We start from the raw sequence: 27,701 nt of genomic DNA on the forward strand, positions 1-27,701 counted from the left end.
ATATCATTTTAGTTAGGTAATTTAGTTTATATAAATTTATTACAATTTATTTTTAAGTTCACCATGTTGGCATTTTGTAGTCTCAGCATTTTGTTACTTTGTAGCAATGTTATTAGGGGCTGCTTCCAGAAGGTACTACTGTACCTGAATGTGCCATATCACAGATACTTTTCTTCCCAGTTTATCTAACACATGTGCATCTCTAGGTCCAGTTAATGCTTTTCTCACAGTTGCTCACATCCCCTCTGTCAGTAGATAATTTAGGGAGGTGGAGGTGGACGTTGTCTGTTCTGTGATCCAGCCAATCTCCTTATGATACACGTGACTGGCATAACAGCCTTGAGCCACAATGTAAATGTCCGGAGCAATGGCACATCCCTAACACTTGTAGGCAAATTAGGTCCCAGTAGCTAAAGACTCAACCTTCTATCAGAACGTTTTCATCTTCTGAATTTTTAGGAAGTTATTATGGGGTAATTGTTATCTACACTCTGGAATGTATGAATGTATGGAAATGAGGCCTATGCCATTGACAGCTTGAAATGTTAGACTGATTATTTTGAAATTTGCCCTAAACTTATATGGAAGTCAAGTATACAAATTATATACCCAAAAATAAAGCTATTGTTTTATGTAATAAAGAAACTTCAAATGACTGAAGAGTAGTAAGAAAAATGCTTAAAATTTTTAAAACAATGTCTTTTTTATAAATAAAATAATTTGTTTTACACACATATCAACTAAAACACAAAAATAGGTGTTTTAGGAATTTCTTTACACAAATATGGATTTTAGAGTACATAACAACCAAGGAATGTTATGATGCCCAAACCTGGAATCAATTTTCTTTTGTGCACCGATGTATCAGCTATCATTGTACCAAGTTTAGATTTCATAAAAACTGAGTAGTAATTATCTTTGTGCGGTATTTTGAATTAAGTGCATAATAGAAAGACAATAATTTGAACAGCCTTAAAATTGGTGTTGCTGTTTCCAAGTCTTCCTGAAGCAAATGGATGGGTTACATTTCTGTATACCAAGTAGCGGGGAAAAAAACAAGCTTTATTTTCCTATATTTCTAATTGGAAAAGGCAGGAGTGGGATAGTACTGTAGAGTGAGTGCTAAGGGCTAGAGTAATATTTGATGGAATCTTATGATTGTCTATAGTGTTCCCATGAAAAAATAGAATATGTTTTTCCCTATTTAAAGACATTGGTCTATTGGCGGGTTAGTCTTTTTTTTTTTCAGGAAAGTAGCCCTTTTAAATGCCATGTGTAACTAACTGACTGCAGGTGTGTGTGTGTAAAAAGACATCAAGAACGAGGTATGCAAATAAAGTCTTGAGGACTTGCAAACAGGGGATGGTTATTGGTTCTGCGGCCTGTTCCTTATAGTTTAGAAGATGGCAGATGGCACACACTATCAGACAGATAACATTTATCAGTTTGAAGCATTCACTTTTTGGACCATCAACTGATTGGAAAATACCTCAGTGCTACCTTTTGTAAAAATTGTTTTTAGGGTTATCACCTTTACTTGATAACAGAGCACATAAACTGTAAATAACAAATAATCTCAGCTATACAAAGCTTATACACACTGGTAGCTTACATAACAAATTATGAGATTTTGAGGCTACCTGATTTTTGTATTTATGCAAATATCTGAAAAAAAGCTATGTGGATTTACTTTCTATTTTTGCTCTTAATAGCTAAGAAATACCCTGGCATTGTTGAAGAAAAAAATCCTTCAGAGAAAAAAAATCATATACAACACCATTGAGCGCTCTGTTCAACGTGGATTGGAGCCTGTTTATAAAGGTAAGGACTAATGCTGACAAGACAAATTGAATTTAACAGTCTCTCCGCAAAGACATTAATTGGATTAAGCAAGTTTGAAAATGTTGTTTGATGTTTAGTTATGTCAGTACATGCACTGGGAAGCAAGACAGCCATGAAGTTTTGGTCATATTTCAACATTAACCTAAATATGGAGATGTGTCTTCTTCATTATTCCACTATGAAATCTGAATCAGCTACATTGAGGATGTTTAATACCAATTTTCTAGGTGATTTACAACAAACACATTTAGAAATGAAAACTGAATAGGCTCTTTTGCAGTAAAAAAAAGAAGTGAAATTAAAATTTTAATTTGGAATGTGAATTTTACTGAGATAAATTAATTATAAATAATTTTTCAATCTCAGATGCACAATTATTGTTTTAGAGGATAAAAGCAAATATTCAGTCTTTATTCAAAACCTAAATACATAAACCTTTTTTGCAAATCCATATTAAATATATTAAAAATGAAAAACTATGAAGTAGAATATTTTAGCAGTCATTATGCTTCCTTGAAATGCAAAATATTGGTACAGTGGGTAGCACTTTTGCCTCTTGGGTCTAGTGTCTTGGTCTCAAGTCCATTATGAGGTCAATGGAGTTTGCACCTCTTCCTCTTATTTGTGTGTGCTTTGTTTCAATGCTCTTATTGTCTTCTCACATTAGCAAACATGTGCAGGTCAAGTCAAGGCTGGTTTTAAATTGACTTAGTGTGTATTTGTGAGTGGGTGGTCCCTGTAATAAACTGGCATGCTATCCAGGAATTTCATGTATAAAACTTAGGATGGATGTGAACATGAAAATATGCATATTCCAAAAAATAGTAAATGCATACACCAAAAAAAATCATATTTATAAAGCCTGTTGTATGCACATTTGTATGCAACTTAGCCCTTGTAAATCACAATCTTCTTGTAAATGTGCATATGTGAATATGCCTCGAACCCAGTTGCCACCCTTAAACAACCATATATTAACAGATGTTTTAGTACACCTCTGTTTTTTTAGTTTTTCTCTAAATTTAATCAGTTGAAATGCAATGAATGACCTAAAATGGTGAAAATGTAAGGAATAAAATGCCAGAGGTTAAAATTTAAAATTTAGGTTAGCAAAAAAGCAAGAAAAAGGAAATTTCAGAATATTACAAATGTGTCTTTTTCCAGGGAACAACTAATAGATTACAACCTACTGATGTTCTGCAGCAATTAAAGTAAATTAACCTTGCAAGATGAAGCAGAAAATTTTGCACAGGTGTCCCAGCTTCTGTTGATTACGTAAAAACCTTCTGTCTGTCTTAAAGCAGAGTTGGAACACACTGTGTTACTACACTCTCTGAGGTACTACTTGGACAATATTACAGTGCAGAAAGTTGTAATTTCCAGTGATAATGGCAAGAAAACTAGAATTAACAAATGAAATGCCCTTAGAAGTGTAGACCTCTAATTTAAAAAAAATGCAAAAAAAACAAATCTAAATGTATGGTGTCCTACACAATCCAAAGCAGTTGGAAACTGGAAGAAACTGTGATTGGAAGAGATCTGGCAAAGTCACAACCCAATCAAAAGATAAGTTTCTGAGGGTCACCAGCTTGCATGATAGGTGCCTCACAGCACAACAGCTTCAAGTACATCTTAACAGTGGTCAAAAACAGCAAGACTCAGTTCCTACTGTGAAGAGACTTTGTGCTGCAGGTTTGACAAGGTGAATGGCAGTAAGAAAGCCATTCCTTAAAGGACAAAATAAGAAAACCAAAAAACTCACCTCCAGATTATGTCAGAACTACATTAAAAGAAAAGAACAAGCAGGAAATTCTCAAAACATGGACTAGACAGCACAGTCTCCAGACATAAACCTAATTGAGTTAGTTTGGGGTGAACTGGACAGAAGGGTGAAATAAAAGCAACCTACAAGTGCAACACGTATAGGAACTTCTGCAACAGTGTTGGGAAGATCTTTATAACGAATACTTGATTTCCCTTACAGAGGGAATGGCATGTGTGTGTTTGGCGGTTTGTTAACAAAAGTTGGTTGCTTTGATGAATCAAAAAAGAAAAAATTGTAATCTTAATAACTCCTTGACTTATTTTTTTATTTGCCATTGTTTATTTGTTCTATGCCTTGATTTCATGAAACATTAAGAAATTAAACTGTGTGCATTTCCATAAAAAATATATATAACATAAAACACCTATTAATTTACCTGTGAGGTGAGACTATGAAAGCAAGAGGAGAGAGGCAAAAAGGAACACAATTAAAGACAGTGAGATATAAGCTCTCATCTCTAAAGTAGAAGCACACAGAGATCTTTTATTTGGTGACATAAGTAACTGTTTGAGTCACCAACAAGCAGAAATATATTGAATGGCAACATCTTACTGCTGCAGTCAATACCAGGAGCTATAGTCGCAATGCCATGCCTAAAATAAAATAAAAAAATGATCACAGGCCTCATGTATAAAACTTGCTTACGCTCAGAAACATGTATTCGAAATATCTTTTCTCTTCTGTTTATAAAAAAGGAAAATGGCTTAACATGACAGCAACTCCCAAGTAAGTGTTTTGGTACAAATATGCAGCATTGGCCCTATTAAAAGGCAGCTACACTATTCATTACTATTGTGGTTGAATGTTTTTTCCACATTAATACACAATGCATAAAGCAAAATGGCTTAGTGATATGAATTATTGTGTGTGTAAATTAGTCATTAAGCAGGTTAAACTGCATTCCCCAACATTATCAAGAGTGTCATCATTTCCCAATGTCTTCTAAATGTTGTGTAAGCCTGGGTCAGTGTTGCTGTAAATATAAGCAAGTTCTTCCATTGTGCTTTCTTTTATAAATCGTGACTTTTGCATGGAAAGCTAAATACGCTTATTTTGAGCATTTACTTGTGCATGTGTAAGTTTTATAAATCAGACCACAGGTCAGTATTTTATTTTGAGCCAGTACTTTTAAAGCAGAGGTGGATACTAATGAGTTACATTTACTCCGTTACATTTACTTGAGTAACTTTTTAAAAACATTGTACTTCTACGAGTAGTTTTACTGCACCATACTTTTTACATTTACTTGAGTACATTTGTGAAGAAGAAACGCTACTGGTACTCTGTTACATTGGGCAACACTCAACTCGTTACTTTTTTCCATTTACACATTATATACGCTATATTTTAGTCAGAGAGAAGTCACCAGTGGATCTACTGCATGACTGTTTCACCAATAAGACGTAGCAACAATAATCACATGACTCAGTTTCGCCCATCAGACCTAGCAACAATAATCACATGACTCCGTTTCACTAATCAGACGTAGCCATGCAGTCACATGACCACACACAAACTTCCTGCATCTGCAGCCTGTGAGAGACTTTTTAGTCATACAGGGCTCCTGTTCACTGCTAAACGGTGACAGCTTCACTGCAGGAACCTTGAGAGCCAACTCCTGCTGAAGCTTAAACATCACTTCACTGAATGAAGAACAAGCACGTTTTAACCAAGCATGCACAGACACAGACAGTCAAGGTAAAGTGAGACTTCTTGTATGTACACCAGCTGCCTTGTTCAAATGATATTTTCTATCAGCTGTGCTATTTGGAGGGCAAGTGAATATGCAGTATTATACTGTCAGTGTACAGAATATCTTGTCACTGTAAGTAGTTTGCACTGTTCAAACATACGTGTTACCTACTGTAGGTATCAGCTTTAAAAGCTTTGTTGTGAAAAAGTGAGATTTGGAACTTCGTGTTGTTTATGCATTTTTATTTTGTAAAGATGTAAATTTTTACTCATTTTTTATATTGTTATTTGGAAATAGCAAAATATGCACATTTTATATTTTTGTCTGTCTTATTACATTTCTAAAAATACATCATTTATTATGATCAAACAGTTACTCAGTACTTGAACAGTCTTTGCACCAAATACATTTTTACTCTTACTCGAGAAATTTTTTGGATGACTACTTTTTACTTCAACTTGAGTAATATTATTTTGAAATAACGCTACTCTTACTTGAGTACAATTTTTGGTTACTCTACCCACCTCTGCTTCTAAGATAGTCACTGTCATGTATTAGAATATGTCCATGATTAAGTTATTTTTAATCCTAATATTGATTATGCTTGTGTATCAGAAGTAAAGTTTTTTTTTGGTTAAGTAAACATTTATAGAAAAGAAAGGTCACATTACCCATCACTCTTTAAGCCAAATTTGTTAAGAATTGGAAAATCCCAGTGTTCTGGTTAGTATATTTTTGCCACCAATATATTAGTTTGTGTTCATGAGACTTCAATAATTTGAAAGCCAAAATTATAAGCTTTTTCATGTGTGTTTGTGACGGTGTAGGTTGACCCCACACTCCTGGGTCAACTCGTCACCGCTGAAAGTCATGACTGAGATGAGCTGAGCAGATGAGGACAAACAAATCAAGCAAGGGGTGGCGAAAAGTGCTTGAGTGCTTCTACTATAAGCAAACAAAACAGCATTCAAAAAGTGCAGTGCTGCTTCTATAATAAATAAATAATCCATAAAAACAAACTGTAAATGGAGGTTAAAATTCAATGAATAGAAAATCCATTAAAAATGAGGTTAAAACATAGACAGAAAACTGTCTTTTTTAGGGACCTATGGAATCTGTTTTATATTTACACAAATTTGTTTTTATTTTTCCTTGATTTGGATTTTTGGGTTTTTATGGGTTATTTTTTTTTGTTTTTTTTCTGTAAGAAAGTAGCAATAGCTACAACAAAACAAACAATAATGAAATGGCACTTTACATTCCTTTAAATGAAACAGCACACTAGCACAACTGAATCTTATTGTGCAGTTCCATTCATCAGGTAGGCTTGGTCAACACAATCTCTTTCAGTGACAAGAAGGTTGTCCACCTCCTTTTCCTGGCAGGCTTCTTGAAGAAGGAAGAAGTTACCCACATCACTAGTTATGCAGCCTCACTGAAGTATTTAAAGTACTGCTGGTTTTCTCTCGCCAAACTGATGACACGACACAAGCAGGTCAAATCTACACTGTTAGGCATAACGCCTTTTAAAACTTCCTGATATGCTTTCAGACAGTACAATGCATTGTCTGTAACCACTGCTAAACTGTCATTAAGATTCAGCTGGTTGTTGTGAAGGGACTGAAGTGCTGCCTGTGAAAACGTTGAAAAGTTGCAGCTCTCCATAAAGATAACATCTACCAAAAAGTACTGGTCTTCAGTACCTGTTAATTTTAATTATTGTATCATTTCCAATGATTGTTAAACCTTACATGTTTACAGATTGAAAACATGCATCATTACATCTGTAACTTCATCTACTGCATATCTTAAAATAATTAATTACAAAGCAAAAGCTAACTGATCTGGAAGATGTTAAATCTAGGAATTTAACAGAAAAAAGAAAAGACAGACCCACTTTAAAAGTCTCATTGCATCTGAGGAGAAGCCTGCTCTTCTTTCTGTCCTGGTTTGTAGGTACCGAGTTTATAATGGAAGAGTCAAATGTGGACCTTGCGTGCCTTGTCACCACAAGGCAAAACATGTATTAAATCCAGAAACATTGTTGTTAATTTTTAAAAAGGAACCCGTTACCAACCAGTGTCATTCACTAATAACATTTTTCTATGGGAAAGACTGCTAATACCAGTTAAATATTTAATTGGTTAAATGATTTACAGTACATTCATCATGTACAACGAGAACTGCCTACATAATACAATTACCATCCATTATCCAACCCACTATTGCCTAACTACAGGGTCACAGGGGTCTGCTGGAGCCAATCCCAGCCAACACAGGACGCAAGGCAGGAAACAAATCCCGGGCAGGGTGCCAGCCCACCACAGTAATACAATTACCATACAGCCAAATGTTTACTCACCTATCACTATGTTGAGAATGCTGTGGTCTTGGCTCTCAGTGGTTTCATCAACTAAAATATAAATTTTCTTGCCACGAATCTTTCATAGAACCCTGTCCATATATTGTTCAAAGACACGGAGTCTGATGAATGAATGAGTTTGATGAAGACTGCTCTCGTTTTCTTGCAGCGTGCCTCCTTTTTTACAATGCTTAATAAACAAAGGATGTATCTTTGTCATTTTTTCGAATGGTTTGTCTGACTCACATGGCCACAAAGACCTCCACAAACTGGTGTCTTGCATCTGAAGATTTTGTTGTTTCCTCTATTTTTACCTAAAGGGGAACACTTTTTGATCTTAATTTCTCCATGTTTTTTAAATGGGTTTTAGATTTGACTTGGTCATTGCAAGTATCTTTTTGTGTCCAGTCTATGGTATGCTGGCAAAACCTGCAGAAAAGTTGTTGTCCAGATTCGTAAAAGTTGCCGGGATATTGTTGTACCCTAAATTTTGCAGTTAAGCTTAATTAAGCTTGCAGTTTTTTTGATTTAGTTAGGGTATCTGATACCACTTTATGGAAAAAGATGATCTGCTGTGGCAACCCCTAATGGGAGCAGCTGAAAGAAGAAGAAGGGTATCTGATACCACTTGCTTCGACATTTCTGTCTCATGTAGCTAGATAAAACATTCAAGAAACATGCACATAAACAGATAGAGGTATGACTGAATTTCTACAAAGAACTGCGTTTGCTTAAAAAACAACAAACAAGAAAATAGTATGTGAATGATGAAACTACAGATTATTCAATCATTAAATTTATTGGGAAGTTTTGTAACACCCCTTCAGTCTCTAAGTTCTGCATATTTCCATTTTAAAGTCTAAAATCCGTTTATATGCATTAATTCCATGATTCCATCTGTGTTTTCCACATCATGGAAATCAAATCATAGGGCCCTACTTTTTGCCAAATGAGCCTCGGGGCCCCTCTTCCGCTGCCCTCTCCAGACCTTGCAGCCCAAGGAGAAGTTCCCCAACAGGTGCAGACGGCCATCTTCTCCTGGCCAGTGTCCCTGTTGCCAATCCTATGGTGTCTGCAAGGAGCTACCGAGCCCTTATCTGCGCACACTGCTGCCTTTCCAGGCTCCACCCTGTGAAAAAGCACTCTGTCCCCTCACTGTCGCTGCTCTATTGGCTCCTCCCAGTGACAACACACTCCTAAGCATAGTGGTCGCTCCTGCTACTTGGATGTTTAACAGCCCTCTCCTGAGCACCTGTCACATGTTCCTTCCTGGGGCTATACTCCCATCTACCTGCTTCCTCTCATTACACCTGCTCACTCTTGCCTGGCTTTCCCCACATTAACCTCCACGCCCTTTTCCTTTTTTGTTTTCCTCCATATTCCTGAGAACTCCTTTTATATGCTGGGGAGCAGTTGCTTGTGCAATATTCTGATTGCTGCCCTGGGCTGACAATGAGACAATCTGGCTGCCTGCCTATGCTGGCAAGGCAATGCACGGCTGGCCAGCCACCTCGCAGCAACCTGGAAACAAGCCGGCCTTGCAGACAACTGCTTGCACCTGCTTTGCTCCCCAGCAAAAGAGCGTTCATTATTTATTTGTTAAAACGGGCAGTTATTCTGAGCCATGTACATGCAATACCACATACTGACCTCCCCCCTTAAGCCACCAGTTGCATGGGAAGGCTTCATGCCTCTACCAACCCAGTGCAACTGGTGTCACTGCACTAAAACCAATAAAAGCACTAAAATCTTAAAACTGACCCAAGCTTCCTTTGTAAAAACGGACATTAAAAGAAACAAGAACTTTAAAAAGATGATAAAACCAATCAGTAAATAAATGTCCATTAAAAAGTTCAGAGTCCTTAAAATGTCCTCCTCAGGCTTGAGTGTCATGGGTTCTTTAGAAAAGTCAGTTACCTATCCCACTTGCTGCTCCACATCCAGTCCTTCAGTCCCCGTCGCCAGCTCATCCCACCACTGCCACCATTTGCTGATGGTGTGGGTCAGCTCCATGCTCCCTCTTCCATTATAGGAGCTCATGACCAGGATGAACTGGCAAATGAGGACAAAGCACACACAAAGCAAGGGGATTGTATAAAGGTGTGAAGTGTATTTATTACAAGCAAATCCAAACAAACAGTGTCCAAAAGTACAGTTCTTCAAAATGTTCCATAAATAAATAATCATAAAAAGTATAATGTGTTGGTGGAGGTTAAAAAGCATAGATTGTCCAAAGAAACTGTGAACCCCAATGCTTCAATGCTTCCCTTTAAACCTGGAGTCTCTTCCCCTTATCCTGTCCGGACCTTGCAGAAGTCTTATATGGATCTTATATGGATAGCATCTGCAGGGAAACCTGACGAGACCACACGTCTCTCCCACTGCTCACCTTTGTCCCTTGTGGGGAGATGCAGTCACTCGGGCCACTCCTACTCCCACGAAAGTGCTCAGTAGGAGTGCCCCTTTCACAGCCTCTGGCTCCCATAGCTAGACCCTAACCCAGTACTATTAGTGAGACGAGTCTGCGGCATGGCCATACACTGTACTATAACAAATAAAGTAAAGGTGACGAGGAGGTTAAAATTAAATAAATAAATCCATTACAACAAGGTTAAAAAAAAAACAGATTGGAGGTTGAGAGAAAAAACAGACTGGCCAGTGACCATGGAAGTGAAAATCACAAGGCTGAAAGGAACTGGAAGATGCAGAGGCAGAGAGTGAGAGTGCCAGAGCTTATGGAGTGAGGCAGGTGGTAGGGGGTTAGCCTCAGGGCTGTGGGAACCAGAGTCTGTGAAAGGGGCGCTCCTACTGACTCCTTTCTTGAGAGTAGGAGTGGTGCTAGTGATGGCGTCTCCCTCCAAGGGCCAAAGGTGAGCATCGGGAAAGACACGTGGGGCTTGTTGGGTTGCCCTGTAGATGCCGAAGCAAGGGCAGCAGGGAACGGAGTCCAGATTAGAAGGTTGACTGTACCTGTCAGTAAGCCAGGTTTAAAGAGAAGCATTGGGGCTCACTGTTGTTTTGGACTGTCTCTGGTTTTTAACTTCATAGTTTTTACAAGAATATTTATTGAACTGTTTTTAACCTTCACCAGGGCCTTTTACTTTTTTTGGAACATTTTGAAGCACTGCACTTTTGGACATTCTTTATTTGGATTGGTTTGTAATAAAAACACCATCCACCCCTTGCTTTATGTGTGTTTTGTCCGCATTTGCCAGCTCATCCCAGTCATGACTATCAAAAGTGTTGGATTCAAGAGGCTCCCAAAATGGAAGAGGAAACATGAAGCTGACCTGCACCGTCACAGTGCTTTTAATTAACATATTTGCTTGAGGGAGATTTTAATTTTTAAAAAGTTATTTCAGGTATTTAATGGGTCGCTAGGAAGTATTGCATGGTTTCTCCATGGGTGCCCCACATTTCATATGAAGATGTGCTTATAAATTCCAGTTTGGCATCATTAGTCTTTTGTCTAAAATTACAGATTTTAAATGTGAACAAGGTTGTTATACTGTAGGTTTTGACTTTCTGGTAATTATCCATAGCTTGCCTTTGATTCCCAGGCTTAGTGTTTTGACTCAAGTTGAATTATTATGCTCTTCTTGATGACCTCTGGCAATTTTTATTGTACTGTAGTTTGAAATATCTGCTTTGAAAATCACACAGTGTGTCTGCAGGCTATTCAAAGAGAGCAGATGGAAATTAAAAGGCAGGTGGACAGCATCAGTGCTGCAGTTCTGCCAAGCTGCTTACAGTACTCATGTCTGGCAAAACAAAATGTATATTTTCTGTGTATGTGCACCTGTGCGTGTAAGCTAAAATGTCTTCATACCTTGAAATTTTTATGTCTGTGCACAGACTGCACACGCACATACAAACACAAGTGCTATGTTGTTTGCAACTGATTCACATCAGTTATTCATTCAGTCACTGTTATAGGTATAGTATGATTGGTCTAAAAAGCCAGATTGAGATATTGTAGAGCATATGTCTTGGGCCTGGGATATTTCTTTGCAGTGGTATTGCTTGCTGTTGGTCAAAATCTAAAGGTAAGGTGCAAAGAGGTGTGTATTTTGGGGTCTTGCCTCAGCCTTGGGCCCAAAATGAGTTAATCTGACCCTGAAGAAGTACTCATTCAGACCACACCTGGCACAACAAATTAATAGCTATGACTTTGTTTATTTAGAATTGAATTTGGATTTGAATCATTGAGTTTAGCTACATATGTTTTACATGGTAGTATGTCAAACTTGATTAATCAAGTTTTTATTTAAAGTAAACATCCCAAAACAATTTTTTTTGTTGGCAACAGAAATGCTTCAATTTATATAAAGAGTAAATATAAAGTATGTACAAAATCAATAAAAATATGCTGTGGTGGGTTGGCGCCCTGCCTGGGGTTTGTTTCCTGCCTTGCGCTCTGTGTTGGCTGGGATTGGCTCCAGCAGACCCCCGTGACCCTGTAGTTTAGATATAGCGCGTTGGATAATGGATGGATGGATAAATATATGCATTTATAATGCATTTTATTGACCTTACAAGTTAATTTGTGTTTCCTGCCACAAACTGAAGACATAGACCGATCATTATAAACATCTTATGGCGTGTTGTTGGTCTGTGTTTCTGACTATTCTGGGTATTTTCGGCAACTGTGTCCGATGCTATAAAATGGTATCATCTTCAGGACTGATTTCTACTTACCAGTATGTTTATTTGTTTGTCTAGGGCTGCAGCAACCAAGACTGTGTTAGATAAGATGGATGGATATGGATTATAGCACTTCAAAAAAGTTCCTAAAAACATATTCCTCTTACTTTTGTATGAAAAAATAATTTGTCCTGCACCTTTCTTTTAGAAGCCAGCAATGAGAAAGGCATAAACTGCATTCAAAAATTTAGAATGATGATTGAAGATGAAGTGAAACAAACCCAAGGCTACATGTTCAAAGAGGCCATGCACAATGTGCTAACTGAGTTTACTAAACTAAAGGTGAGTAAAATGACAAAATACTTAGAAAAATAATCTATTTGCTAAGCAACAGTATGAGTGTAAACTAGAGGCTGAATGTACAGTAGCATCTCTATTAATTCGTACAAACTCTGTCAGGGATTAGAGGTGCTAATAGAGTACAAACTAAACTCTAATGTAGTTTCATTTTAGAAAGAATTAAATGAACTAATATCCCTAAGGCATCATGATGAAATTTCAGGATATGTTTTAAAACTTGTAGTGACTAATTAGGTGACATCTTCAGTGAATAATTAATATTTCATTGAGGGAATCTGTGGTCAATGCCTGGTTAAAAAGGTCATTAATTATCCTCATGCTTCAAAAAAAAAAGGGGGCAGACTGAATAACTATTTAAACAGAACACATTAAACAGAATATTCCAGACAGTCATGGTCATTTCAAGTTTGCATATTGCCACAACCAACCCACAGATACAGTCATATGACATCAAAAGTTTGGGAGCCCCCTCTTAATTCTTTGGATTTTTGTTTATCATTGGCTGAACTTTCAAAGTAGTAATTTCTTTTTAATACATGGCATGCCTTATGCAAACAGTAGTATTTCAGCAGTGACATTAAGTTTATTGGATTAACAGAAAACATGCAATATGCATTATAACAAAATTAGACAGATGCATAAATTTGCATAAATTTTGGCACCCAACAGAGATATTACATCAATACTTAGTTGAGCCTCCTTTTGCAAATATAACAGCCTCTATATGCCTCCTATAGCCTTTGATGAGTGTCTGGATACTGGATGGAGATATTTTTTGACCATTCTTCCATGCAAAATCTCTCCAGTTCAATTAAAATTGATGGCTGCCGAGCATGGACAGCCTGCATCAAATCAACCCATAGATTTTCAATGATATTCTCTATACTAATAAAAGGCAAAGCCCTCACTGACTCACTGATTGATTGACTGACTGACTGACTGACTGACTGACTCACTCACTCACTCATCACTAATTCTCCAACTTCACGTGTAGGTAGAAGGCTGAAATTTGGCAGGCTCATTCCTTACAGGTTACTTACAAAAATTAAGCAGGTTTAATTTCGAAATTCTACGCTTAACGGTCATAATGGTCTGCGCCATGTTAAACTTTCTTATTTATGGCCCCTTCTTCACAAAATTTGGTAGGCGACTTCCCGCGCTAACCAAACCGATATACGATACTTATTTCAGTGGTATGACGCCATTGTCGGGCCATATTGAACTTTCCAACGGTCTTTGTTGCCCTCACTGACTCACTCATCACTAATTCTCCAAATTCCCATGTAGGTAGAAGGCTGAAATTTGGCAGGCTTATTCCTTACAGCTTACTTACAAAAGTTAAGCAGGTTTCATTTCGAAATTCTACTGCGTAACAGTCATAATGGTCGACAATGTCCGCCATGTTAAACTTTCTTATTTATGACCCCATCTTCACGAAATTTGGTGGCTTCCCTGCGCTAACCAAAACTGATGTACATACTTATTTTGGTAGTATGACGCCAATGTCAGCCGCCATATTGAACTTTCCAACATCACTAATTCTCCAACTTCACGTGTAGGTAGAAGGCTGAAATTTGGCAGGCTCATTCCTTACAGCTTACTTACAAAAGTTAAGCAGGTTTCATTTAGAAATTCTACGCGTAACGGTCATAACGGTTGACAACATTCTGCCATGTTAAACTTTCTTATTTATGGCCCCATCCTCACGAAATTTGGTAGGCGACTTCCCTGCGCTAACCGAAACCGATGTACGTACTTATTTCGGTGGTATGATGCCACTATCGGCCACCATATTGAACTTTCCAACGGTCTTTGTTACCTATGGGCCCATCTTCAAGAAATTTGGTACGCGGGTTCCCAACGCTAACTGAATCCTACTTACGTACATTTATATCGTCCATAGCCTGCAGCTCGGTCGCTGTGTGAGGTGACATTGGGTCCCCCATCCTTACGCTCCCACGTTGTTGGCTGCCTGCCTATATAAGGCTGTCCGTCGCGTATTAACGTCTCCCCTGCTGATAACTGCAGTCTTTTTATTTAATTCCATGGCTTCTCCGCTGTTTTATTGTTCGTTTATTATGATTATAGTTATTGTATAGGTATTTTAGACTTAGTTTACATTGTTCAGGTACCCATTTCCTTTATCGTTCCAACCGTACCCCCATTAACATGTCTATCGAGGTGATCACCATCGATCAAAGAACTGTCACTTACCGAGTGGTTTCTATGCCTGGAGGTGACGCCTGCCTTTTCCATTCTCTGTGTTACATATTGCACGGCCATATCAGGCTCACTCTTGATATCTGTAGGAACATTGTGTCTTATGTATTGAATGACTGCGACAGGTTCAAGGTGTGGACTGATGACGGTACAGGAGATAATTATACTACACAGGAGCACTATAAGAGTGGAATGCTTAAGCCCTTCACCTTTGCCCAAAAAGGCAATTATAATGATTTTCAGATATAATATATAAAGTCAGCGTCGGAATATATAAAGTCATTCCTGAACAAATAAAGTCAAAACTTAAATATATAAAGTCATTCCTGAATATATAAAGTAATTCCTGAATATATAAAGTCAGCGTTGGAATATATAAAGTCACTCCTGAATATAGAAAGTCAGAGTTAGAATATATAAAGTCAAAACTTGAATATATAAAGTCAGTGTCGCAAGTAAAGTCGCAATGATTTCCACTCTCCCAGGAGCGGTGGGGCACTCGAGTGTCACAAACAGTGCAAGAAGAGGACGCCGCCTGAAACTGCAGCTCTCAACCTGGCAGAGCAGCCCGACATGCCACGCCCGGCGCCCACTTTGTTCTCACGACCCTCGCTGCTGAAGGCGGTGTCGTCTTCACATTGTTTACAGCTCAGCACAGTTAAAAGTAGAAGGATGCAAAGCTGTTTTCCTCATTTCTTCTACTATCAAGTACTGCCAATTAAAAAAATATAATGTGGCAGTTTCTGCGACAGTCACGTGGACAAATAAATAAAACTTCTCTGTCAGAACGCCCCTGGTGGTGAACGGCTCAGCTGGAGTCCAAAGAGGAGGGCTGGGAGAGAGCGAAGCGGGTGCACTTCTATGGGATAGATGGCGTGTTTGTGTTTACTTTTTCAATATCAGTAAAGTAACTGTCACACAAATAATAACAATTCATAAAGACGATATAAAATGGCGTCCACAAACAAAGTGATTAGTTCCGTATTATAATATGTTTTGTGGCCACGTGTAATTTCCGTTTCGCATGGTCATACGTAATTTCCGTTTAAAACATGAAAAGAATTTTTATATATATATATATATATATATATATATATATATATATATATATATACTGACAGTAGGGCGCTGTCACTCCTCTAATTCGACAGACAAACTCTCAGGACAGCAGGTAAAAGTACCAAGAAGTATTTTAATTCTTGTTCTTCTTATTAACAGTGCCCTAAGCACTACAGCCACCATACAAAAGCAAGTAAATACAATAAGTATCAGGCACAATTCTCTCTCTCTATCTTCAACACCTCCCAGCAAGCGTTGTCTACTACCCCCGACTCTGGCTCGCTTGTTGCGTTTACAGTCCATCCGGTCAGATGGAGAACTTGCAATTTTCGTCAGCCCAGAAGTACTATGGGACTTCTGTTCCCGTGACTTTGGAGAATTTCCAGGCTATGTAGAAAGTAATAACTCCCTGGTCGCCTGCAGCAACTCCTGGTGGCACCCACGGTACCCAGCAGGGCTGTGAAGCTGAACTCTAGATTCCATGGTGTCTTTGGGAATCTGGGATACTGCTATGCTGCAGGGAAACCACCATATAGCATCCTGGGGAGGCAGTGTCCCAAAGTAGCTGACTTCACCCATCTTTCCATCCTTTGGGTGTCCTGACCGGGTTGAGCTGCCTGCAGTTCATCACTATATATATTTATATATATATATATATATACAGGTGCTGGTCATAAAATTAGAATATCATGACAAAGTTGATTTATTTCAGTAATTCCATTCAAAAAGTGAAACTTATATATTAGATTCATTCATTACACACAGACTGATGTATTTCAAATGTTTATTTCTTTTAATTTTGATGATTATAACTGACAACTAATGAAAGTCCCAAATTCAGTATCTCGGAAAATTAGAATATCAATTAAGACCAATGCAAAAAAAGGATTTTTAGAAATGTTGGCCAACTGAAAGGTATGAACATGAAAAGTATGAGCATGTACAGCACTCAATATTTAGTTGGGGCTCCTTTGGCCTGGATTACTGCAGCAATGTGGCGTGGCATGGAGTCGATCAGTCTGTGGCACTGCTCAGGTGTTATGAGAGCCCATGTTGCTCTGATAGTGGCCTTCAGCTCTTCTGAATTGTTGGGTCTGGTGTATTGCATCTTCCTCTTCACAATACCCCATAGATTTTCTATGGGGTTAAGGTCAGGCGAGTTTGCTGGCCAATCAAGAACAGGGATACCATGGTCCTTAAACCAGGTACTGGTAGCTTTGGCACTGTGTGGAAAATGAAATCTGCATCTCCATAAAGTTTGTCAGCAGCAGGAAGCATGAAGTGCTCTAAAACTTCCTGGTAGACGGCTGCGTTGACCTTGGACCTCAGAAAACACAATGGACCAACACCAGCAGATGACATGGCACCCCAAACCATCACTGACTGTGGAAACTTTACACTGGACCTCAAGCAACGTGGATTCTGTGCCTCTCCTCTCTTCCTCCAGACTCTGGGACCTTGATTTCCAAAGGAAATGCAAAATTTACTTTCATCAGAGAACATAACTTTGGACCACTCAGCAGCAGTCCAGTCCTTTAGCCCAGGCGAGACGCTTCTGACACTGTCTCTTGTTCAAGAGTGGCTTGACACAAGGAATGCGACAGCTGAAACCCATGTCTTGCATACGTCTGTGCATGGTGGTTCTTGAAGCACTGACTCCAGCTGCAGTCCACTCTTTGTGAATCTCCCCCATGGTTTTAATGGGTTTTGTTTCACAATCTCTCCAGGGTGCGGTTATCCCTATTGCTTGTACACTTTTTCTACCACATCTTGTCCTTCCCTTCGCCTCTCTATTAATGTGCTTGGACACAGAGCTCTGTGAACAGCCAGCCTCTTTAGCAATGACCTTTTGTGTCTTGCCCTCCTTGTGCAAGGTGTCAATGGTCGTCTTTTGGACAACTGTCAAGTCAGCAGTCTTCCCCATGATTGTGTAGCCTACAGAACTAGACTGAGAGACCATTTAAAGGCTTTTGCAGGTGTTTTGAGTTAATTAGCTGATTAGAGTGTGGCACCAGGTGTCTTCAATATTGAACCTTCTCACAATATTCTAATTTTCCGAGATACTGAATTTGGGACTTTCATTAGTTGTCAGTTATAATCATCAAAATTAAAAGAAATAAACATTTGAAATACATCAGTCTGTGTGTAATGAATGAATCTAATATACAAGTTTCACTTTTTGAATGGAATTACTGAAATAAATCAACTTTGTCATGATATTCTAATTTTATGACCAGCACCTGTATATATATATATATATACCTGTATATATATATATATATATATATATATATATATATATATATATATATATATCAATCTATTATATAAAAAATCTTGGGTCGTGATGTGATCATCTCGAGAGACACTTTGATGTCACACGCAGTCTAGACATTACAACCTTAGGAAGCAAGACCCATGAGACGGTGACTTTTGCACGCCACGCCCTACTTACAAACAATTTAAAACAAGTTCACAGACATTTAACCTCGCAGTTGTTGGAATGCTTGTAGCCCTTTAAAACTCAAGTTATGAGGTGGTAATAGCAATGGTGTAATATAAATTTTGATTAGTACAGTTAAATTTATTGCACGTTGTTAAAAGTTATGTAATTATATTTATAAGGTTTTAAATATAAAAAGTAAATGCTGGTATTTATGTTAAATTATTTTATTGATTTGGAGAGGAGCAAAGGGTGGGGGTCAGAGGTCAGGAGGAGAGAGACTGATGAAGGGAAGAGTGGAAAAGTTGTTAGAAAAGCGGTTGATTGTAAATTTCAGTGAGGAATTAAAAAAAGGACTGGTCGAGAACGCCAAACTGGTGAGCTGTCTGTGAAAGCATTGGAAGCATTGGAGTACATTGCCGATATCGGATGTTGTTGCAGCTGACCAACTATCACTGAGATTTGATACTCGCTATGAAAGTCAGCGCATCTGCTAGAAAAAGGAAATGAGACCCATCTGCTCTATTACAGCATAAGAGGCAGTCGCAATTTAACGCCGCAATCACCTTCAAGTACCAGGTCTGCAACGCTTATGTGTGGTACCTTTACCTGACTTTGTTTGGTTCCTTTTATTTTAGTTTGCTGGCATGGTTTTATAAGGGATTGTTCTTGTTTATTGATTTTTTTTCTTTCAAAGAAAGGACTGCTGGTTCAACACTGAAATAGATTTCTTGGATTTTTAAGTTTATACTTTTGTATGGATGTCCATCCATTTACTAACCCGCTGAATCGAACACAGGGTCACGGGGTCTGCCAGAGCCAATCCCAGCCAACATAGGGCACAAGGCAGGAACCAATCCTGGGCAGGGTGCCAACCCACCGCAGGACACACACAAACACACACCAAGCACACACTAGGGCCAATTTAGAATCGCCAATCCACCTAACCTGCATGTCTTTGGATTGTGGGAGGAAACCAGAGCGCCGGAGGAAACCCACTCAGACACGGGAGAACAGGCAAACTCCACACAGGGAGGATGTGTGATGAATATATGTAAATAGTTAATGTATTTAAACTAAACCATTGAACTTTGGTGGTTTTCTTTTTAATGCTTGGCTAAGCCATATAAGGCATAAAGGGGAAATCATGTTGGCAGGTGGTTATAGTATCCTTTGTGGGGTCTAGTAAAACTTGTGCAATTAATGGTAGAGTTATGTAAATTACATTAGCTAATTAGTTAAAATATTTTGTTTGTAATAGAGTAATAGTTTTTATACGTTGCATATTAATTATTTACATTAGTAACACAGGTTTGTTCCTTAAAACAGTTGTGCTGAGAATGCTAGGGTAAAAGGTTATATTTAAAGTTAGTAATGAAATAAAAAAAGAAGGAAACAAACTGACCTAAGGTAAGCGCCTTCAGTAAAAGCAGAGGGTGCTACATGCTTATAGCAGACACACTTTATGTGCTCCCAGCTCTTAAAATTGTTATACATTCTAGATGGCACATGAATGACTAAGCGAAGAAGAAAGAGACACGAAAGTGTTGAAGAGAAAAGAAGGCAAAATAGGATGCAAAGAGAACAATAATAATCAATGTGCAAATTCAGAATAATAGGAAAGTAATAGTCAGCCGGAACAAGTGGAATTGAAAAGCTTCATTAGCTCAAATCTGTCAGAAATATGACTTCATAATGAAGTTCAAAACGTTGGCAAATACACAGGCAGAGCAAGTTAAAGAATATGAAAGTAGGAAAATTGAAACTATCAAAAAAAATAAAGATTGCATTAGCAAAAAAAAATGGAAATTATTACTCGGTGAAATAATGGAACAGAAAAAAGAGATTGAATGTATGGATATAGGTGATATGTCAGAAGTATGTAGATATTGTAGGCTTTAAAGTTTAAGTCGGAGACTTGTAGATCGCTAATTCCTGTTGCCATCAGGGAAAAGTAGTGTTGCCTCCCAATGAAGAGGCGTAACCGCGTGAATTAAAAGATTTGTTCTTTGGTGAAAGTGAAATCCACAAACACTACAGGCAAAATAACCGAGTCTATAATAATCTTTTAGCGTTAGCATCATTCAATGCTCAAAACGTAGATTTACGATTCAGGACCATACAAGAAACGATGAAGTCAAAAGAATTAACACGATAATTGTTGAACGATTACATGGCAAATTGGTTAAATGCATATCAATAGATTATGCTGAAGCAGTTGGTGCTGATAGTCCAGGGGCCTCATGTATAAGCGGTGCGACGCACAGAAATGTTGCGTAAGAACTTTCCACGTTCAAATCGCGATGTATAAAACCTACACTTGCCGTAAAGCCACGCACTTTTCCACGGTACCTCATGGCTTGTCGTGCGCAAGTTCTCCGCTCGGTTTTGCAGACTGGCGGCACCCAACGCCAAAGCAGTGCTACTGTTCCTGTGTGGTTACTCCTTATTTTCCTGACGCGGCTTTATAAATACACTGAAACTAACCGCATATTGTTTATTAGTGTAATGCATCTGATTGTAATTAACTTGTAACAATATAATGGTCCAGGAAACAACCATAGTATTCCAAATACCATAACTGCTTTAGCGTTGTTACTCTCACTTCTCCTTCTTCTTCTTCTTCTTTCAGCTCCTCCTGTTAGGAGTTGCCACAGCGGATCATCTTTTTCCATATTTCTCTCACTGCACCACTCGGAGTATTTATATCACTGTATCTGAGTGTGAATCACAGCAGCAGCTGATCGAAAGAGAATTATCGGTATACAGTTTCATGGACATGCTGTCTCAGCCACTGCAAAACGTTTCAAAGCCTTTCCTGTATGGACCTCGCGGTTCAGAAACAGTTTCATCCCAAGAACTTTAAATGCACTCAATCAATTGCTCCTTGTAGAACTGTTTGTACTTATAAGTACAATCACCCCACTGTAAACTTGCACTACAGTTATAATATCTCACAACCTGAGCCACTTTATAAAGCGCGTTTACATATGATGACGATATCATTTTAAGGTGAAATGCAGCAAAATATTTATTAAATTATACAGATAAAACTTTAACTTCATTTAAATAATCTATATTCTTCACTGGGAGTATCGTTAAGGATAGAATAATTAAACATGTACTACGAAGATATTTCAATGTTCTTTAAACGTTTTGAAGAATCGGCGCTAAGCTTACAGATGGCTTAACTTCCATTACAGAGCTGATTGTATGGCGATCGGTTACTTTGGGGAAAGAAAAGCACTGACTGCAGTGGCGGCTACGGCAATATATATTGAATATAAAACAGAAAGAGAAAATAACAACACAGCTAAAACGCAGCGACAAATTTCGGCAAAAGTTAAATGCTTGTGTCATGAGCACGAGGCGGCTATGCAGTGTCTGCAACGGACGTGGCCATCCACGTGCATAAGCTACCTTACTGATGGGGGCGAAGGAGCCACCGATTCTTCCTCTGCCCAGTGCCACCACAAGCCTAGAGCAGCCCCTGAGTACTGCTGCAATAAATTATTTCATCGAAGTGAAACACATGTTTAAAAGCGTGCTTTAACTCTATCATAATAAAAATGATATCATGTATACATCTCAGTATTTTAGTTATTCAGAGAGCTGTAATATCACGAATGTAATGGATTCTGTGTCCAGTTGGAGGAAGAGAGCCGGTTTAAGAAGCAAGTAGTGATTCACACACATAGAGCACATAGAAGATCAAATACAAAACAAAGCATTTAATGTGCTACTTTAATTACGATGTGATTTGAGAAACTGGTTAATTAAACGATTTTAAGATGAAGTTTATGATGTTCTACTTTAATGACAAAATAAACTACGTGATTAAAGTGGAAATTTCGAGATTGAAGTTGACATTTCGTGCTTTTTCCCCACTGTGTGCCTTTTTCTCTGTACCTAATAAGCTTTCATATGACACTCAGACACTGGGCTACAACTCGGCTTTTCACGGCGACTTTGATATGTGACTTCTTTTTATTTCCGCACTGTGCGATTTTGTGAATGTGAGCTTTCAAGTTTCTCCAACACGCTATGTCACTCGATCAACTTCCTTTTGTTGATTATACCACGGTTTATTTGAACAAATAGTATGTTTTTCCTTTGCCTCCACTTGGTATTCGCTGAAATTCTTATATTTTCCCCGTGCTTTTCCCATTGTCTTTTCACAGAAGGCTGCGCTTAAGGGCGATTTATATTGATTTGCATATTCAAAGAGGCATAATTCTGGGAGGAGTTGGGGCATTACATAAAGCGTGCACGAGCGTTACTTTTCACGCTGATCGGGATTTATGTAGCAGAAGAACGTGGAAGTTGGAGTACGCACAGATTCCTGCATCTGGATTTTTCTGTGCGTAAGCACATTTCGGCTTTTGTGCTTACACCATGTTATAGTGCGAGTTCTACACGGCGCTATACATGAGGCCCCGGAAGATGAAAACATCAACTTACAATATTCCGCCGAATATCTACAAGCGTTAACACCGTCCGGACTCCCACCAGCTGAATTACTGTTAAAAGAAGGATGACCATACGCTATGAGAATCTGTGGTCCCGCAACAATTAAAGCTATAAGTTTAATTTTGAAGGAAGCACAATTCAGTCAATGTATATATATGATCACGGAAAATCGATACAAAGCAGAATCAAACGGCGTTCGTCAAATCAGAGAATACATTTACACAATCGAATTTCAAAAACAGGGTTTACCTCACATGCATTTATTGGTTACTTTGCAAAATAAATTATAAACTGCTGATGATGTAGATTGGTTTGTCTGTGCTGAAAGTTCAAACAGAGAAAACTATCCTGAATTTTGGTACAAAGTCATTAAACACATGTCTCACGGACCACATTTAAAAGAGTCAGTATGCTAGGACTCAAAAGAGAAAAAGTGTTAAAAGAAATTTCAATCAGTTCAATCAACAGTTATGACTGAGGCTGGCTTTCCTGATTATCGCTGAAGAAATAATCGTCACAAACAACACACTTACCATGGAAAGAAAGATGGTAAAATTGTGAAGATCGATAATTCAATGATTGTACCATATAACCTGTATTTGCTCAAAAGATTCGATTGTCATATTAATGTCGTAGTATTGTGCATTGAAAATGAGTATTAAGTACATCTATAAGTACATTCATAAAGGGCACGATAGAGTATGTGCAACTTTATCCAAAGAACAGTCTCAGGACGAAATTTAAGCATATTTAGATACTCGATACGGGTAGTGGGTGGCATTTAATGGAATTGCCAATGCATGGTCAAAGTTGTCATTCTGTTGAATTATTAATGATTCATTTACCAGGTCAGAATATGATTTGATTTAAAGAGGACGAAGAAGCAGAAGCTTTAATGGTAGAGAAAAATAGAAATACAAAATTAATGGCTTATTTTGACCTTAATAAAACAGATGTAAATGCAAAAGCATATAATGTATCATAAAATCCCTCAACAATATACATGGCAGAAACAAAAAGAAGTGTGTATGTATGTGTGTGTGTGTATATATATATATATATATATATATATATATATATATATATATATATATATATATATATATATATATATATATATATATATATATATATATTGTGAACTGACCCCAGCACAGACAGACGGACGACATATTTTGCTCCACACACTTTTATTTACAATATATATATAATATACAAAGTCACGTGCACTCACGAAACCCCAGTGTCTCGCACTGAATCCCCAAAAGTCCAGGGCCCACAGTCTCTGTGCCTTTGTCCTGGCCGCCTCCTGTCCTCTCTCAGCTCTGTCCACTTCCACCCGACATCCACCAAATGACTGGAGGGAGGCGTCTTAAATAATGCCCCGGATGAGCCCCAGGTGTTTCCGCCCTCTTCTCCTTAGCCACGCCCCAGCGTGGCGGAAGTGTCGGCTGCTTTCCTGGCAGCTCTCCGGCCACACTAAAGTCTTCCCCGGCACTTCCTGGTGTGGCGGAAGTGCCGGGCTCCCCGGATAATTAGGCACCAGGCGCCTGGCAGGGGCAACGGGTCCCTACAGGGCTGGGCTTCCAAGCCCTGTACCCGAGGCCCCTGTCTAACCAGGACGGACGCCCACTCAGTCTGGAGGAGGCACACGCCCTCCTCCGGTCTTCAAGCGTCCCGGCCGGGCTCCATCCCCGCCAAAGACCACACAGGGTAAACCGGCATCGGGCGCCGCCCGCCACAATATATATATATGGATGTATGCGTATATATTTGTATATGGATGTATGTATGTGTGTGTATATATATATATATATATATATGGATGTATGCGTATATATTTGTATATGGATGTATGTATGTGTGTGTATATATACTCAGCAAAAAAGAAACGTCCTCTGACTTTCAACTGTTTTACTTTCAGTAAACGTAATGTGTAAATATTTGTATGAACACTAAAAAGAGTCAACACCATAAAACATAAACTAAAAATGTTTCACAATGTGTCCCTGAATAAAGGGAGGCTCAAAATAAAAAGTACCAGTCAGTATCTGGTGTGGCCACCAGCTGCTTGAAGTACTGCAGTGCATCTCCTCCTCATGGACTGGACCAGATTTGTCAGTTCTTGCTGTGAGATGTTACCCCACTCTTCCACCAAGGCACCTCAAAGTTCCTGGACATTTCTGGGGGGAATGGCCCTAGCCCTCACCCTGCGATCCAACAGGTCCCAGACGTGCTCAATGGGATTGAGATCCGGCTCTTCCACTGCAAGGATGATCAGCTGTCCTTCCTGTCTCCTGTAGCTGTCTTAGGCGTCTCACAGTGCGGACATGGCAATTTATTGCCCTAGCCACATCAGCAGTCCTCATGCCTCCCTGCAGCATGCCTAATGCGTTCTCACGCAGATGAGCAGGGACCCTGGGCATCTTTCTTTGGGTGTTTTTCACAGTCGGTAGACAAGTCTCTTTAGTGTCCTGCGTTTTAGAACTGTGACCTTAAATGCCTACTTTCTGTAAGCTGTTAAGGTCTTAACCCAGCTGCTTATTGATGGAGTAGGAAATGAACAACCTCTGACGGTGAACAAGCCTTTGTACACATATCAATAGGAAAGCAAGGTGTAAAGCTTAAGTTTAAATTACGTTCATAGACACGCTGTGACGATGTGGGTTCGACTCCATGCTCCTATTGCTGTTCAGGAGCCCTTGAACCCAACACCGTCGATAATGTCACCGAGATGAGCTGACACATAGGACAAATCTCTCAAGGCCAGGATATTCCATAAAGTGCTTTTATTTAAAAAAAATCATCAACTCAAAAAGTGCAAAAGTGCAAAGTCAAAGTTCAATAAATAAATCCATAAAAGTTCCAGTGGGGCTAAAACCATCAATAAATAAATCCTTTATAATCAGAGGTTAATCACGCTAGTCTCTCTTTTTCCATGATCTCTTCGATTTATCTTCTTTTTCCACGATTTTTCTCCCCACTCTGGTCTACCCCGTTTATATATATACACATATCCCTCTCTGCCTCCGTGAGCACATCGTCTTAATTACACACCGCAGGAAGCCAATGAGGCAAACAAGAACGACTGCACCCTCACGTGCAGGTGCACTCGCTCAATCACCCCATTAACTCCCATTAACTGTGCAATCGCTACCACAGAGAGCGACACGGCTATACAGATTTAAACAAACCTGACTTTTTTCGAAGCCGCGGACCCGCTTATACCACACACGCTGCTGCTAAATATTCGCAGGCAAATCCACAACTTAATACGGAATGCCTGTTAAACATCTTCGATTCATGAATACCGATTTCGGTAGTGATCACTTCGATGAATGAAACCTGTTCAAAAAAAGCATTACACAATTGAGAAGGCAGCAAAAGAATATGAAGCGAGTGACGCATACAAGCATATTCATAAGTGCAGCTACTGCGGAAACAAAGCACGGTGTAAACCTTAAGTTTAAATTAAGTTCATAGACAGGCTGCCGCTGGCGTTTGTCATGCCTACGACGAATACGATATTCGCAAGATACAAGTTTAAATGAGAAGACGCAGGGTATAAACGAGACTTTTGATCACTTTGTAACGAAGTAAAAATTGCTGTAACGGAGTTAAAATTGTTTGTGAAGGACTGTGCTTATGCAAACGAATAGGAAAACAAGGTGTAAAGCTTAACTTTAAATTAGGTTCATAGACACACTGCGCTGGCGCTTGTCATGCCTAAGACGAATACGATATTCGCGAGATACAAGTTTAATGAGAGGACGCAGGGTATAAACAAGACTTTTCATCACTTTGTAACGGAGTTAAAATTGCTGGTGAAGGACTGTGCTTATGCAAACAAAGATGAGATGGTCAGGGATAGAATAGTGTTTGGCACAAACTCAGCAAAAGTGCAAGAGAAACGTTTAAGTGAATCTGAGCTAACATTAAATAAAGCCGTGGACATTGCAAGATCGCACGAGATAGCACAAGGACAGCTGAGAACCTTCGATGCATGTACTCTGAGCTGCTCACGTGAACTCACTTTGCAGGACTGGGAAAGGTAAACCCGTGCATGCAGTGTGTGACGTCTCAGATAAAGAGGAAGACGAGCTGTTTATTGATGCAATAAGAAAGGAACAACCCTCTGAATCTGAACAAGCCTTTGTAGACATATCAATAGGAAAGCAAGGTGTAAAGCTTAAGTTTAAATTAAGTTCATAGACACGCTGCCACTAAATATTTGCAGGCAAATCCACAACTTAATACCGGAATGACTTAAACATGTTTGATTCACGAGTACGATTTGGGTAGTGAACACTTGATGAATGAAACCTGTTATCTTTACAACGGTTGACAAACACGGAATATAACTTGAACACAACACATCCTCCAAATACGAACCTGATTGAAAGAAATAATGATAATCAAATCCTTGATGACAGCAACACTTATAACAGTGACAAAACAATTGCATTATGTTACGTTATTTTTAAAATGTTTCCTTTTCTTTTTCATAACTTCTTTAACACACTACTTCTCCGCTGCGAAGTGCAGGTATTTTGCTAGTATATATATATATATATATATATATATATATATAGTAATAATGAGACAAAGAGAGATTAGAAATCTTTGAGGCACCACTAGGCCAACCCTGTATATTCAAATAAACCATGTGGAATAGAGCTATGAAAAACGTCGAAATGATGCGAGTCTCCATCAGACTGGTTCAAGATGGTGTTGCTTTCTAGAGACAAAGTTCCTGGGTAGGAAGAGGCAGGTCAGGGCAGGC

At 38.7% G+C, this 27,701-nt stretch overlaps 1 long non-coding RNA gene across 1 annotated transcript in view; it reads left to right on the forward strand.

The window, feature by feature from the left end:
• The first annotated feature begins 1,620 nt into the window (after positions 1 to 1,620).
• Positions 1,621 to 27,701, forward strand: part of LOC120520616 — a 30,287-nt gene continuing 4,206 nt past the window's right edge. The window contains exons 1-2 of the long non-coding RNA XR_005631884.1: positions 1,621 to 1,821; positions 12,575 to 12,708. This is a non-coding gene — a long non-coding RNA (uncharacterized LOC120520616). The remainder of the gene's footprint in view (positions 1,822 to 12,574; positions 12,709 to 27,701) is intronic.

Source organism: Polypterus senegalus, unplaced genomic scaffold, assembly GCF_016835505.1.
Source record: "Polypterus senegalus isolate Bchr_013 unplaced genomic scaffold, ASM1683550v1 scaffold_5446, whole genome shotgun sequence".
Classification (NCBI taxonomy): domain Eukaryota; kingdom Metazoa; phylum Chordata; class Cladistia; order Polypteriformes; family Polypteridae; genus Polypterus; species Polypterus senegalus.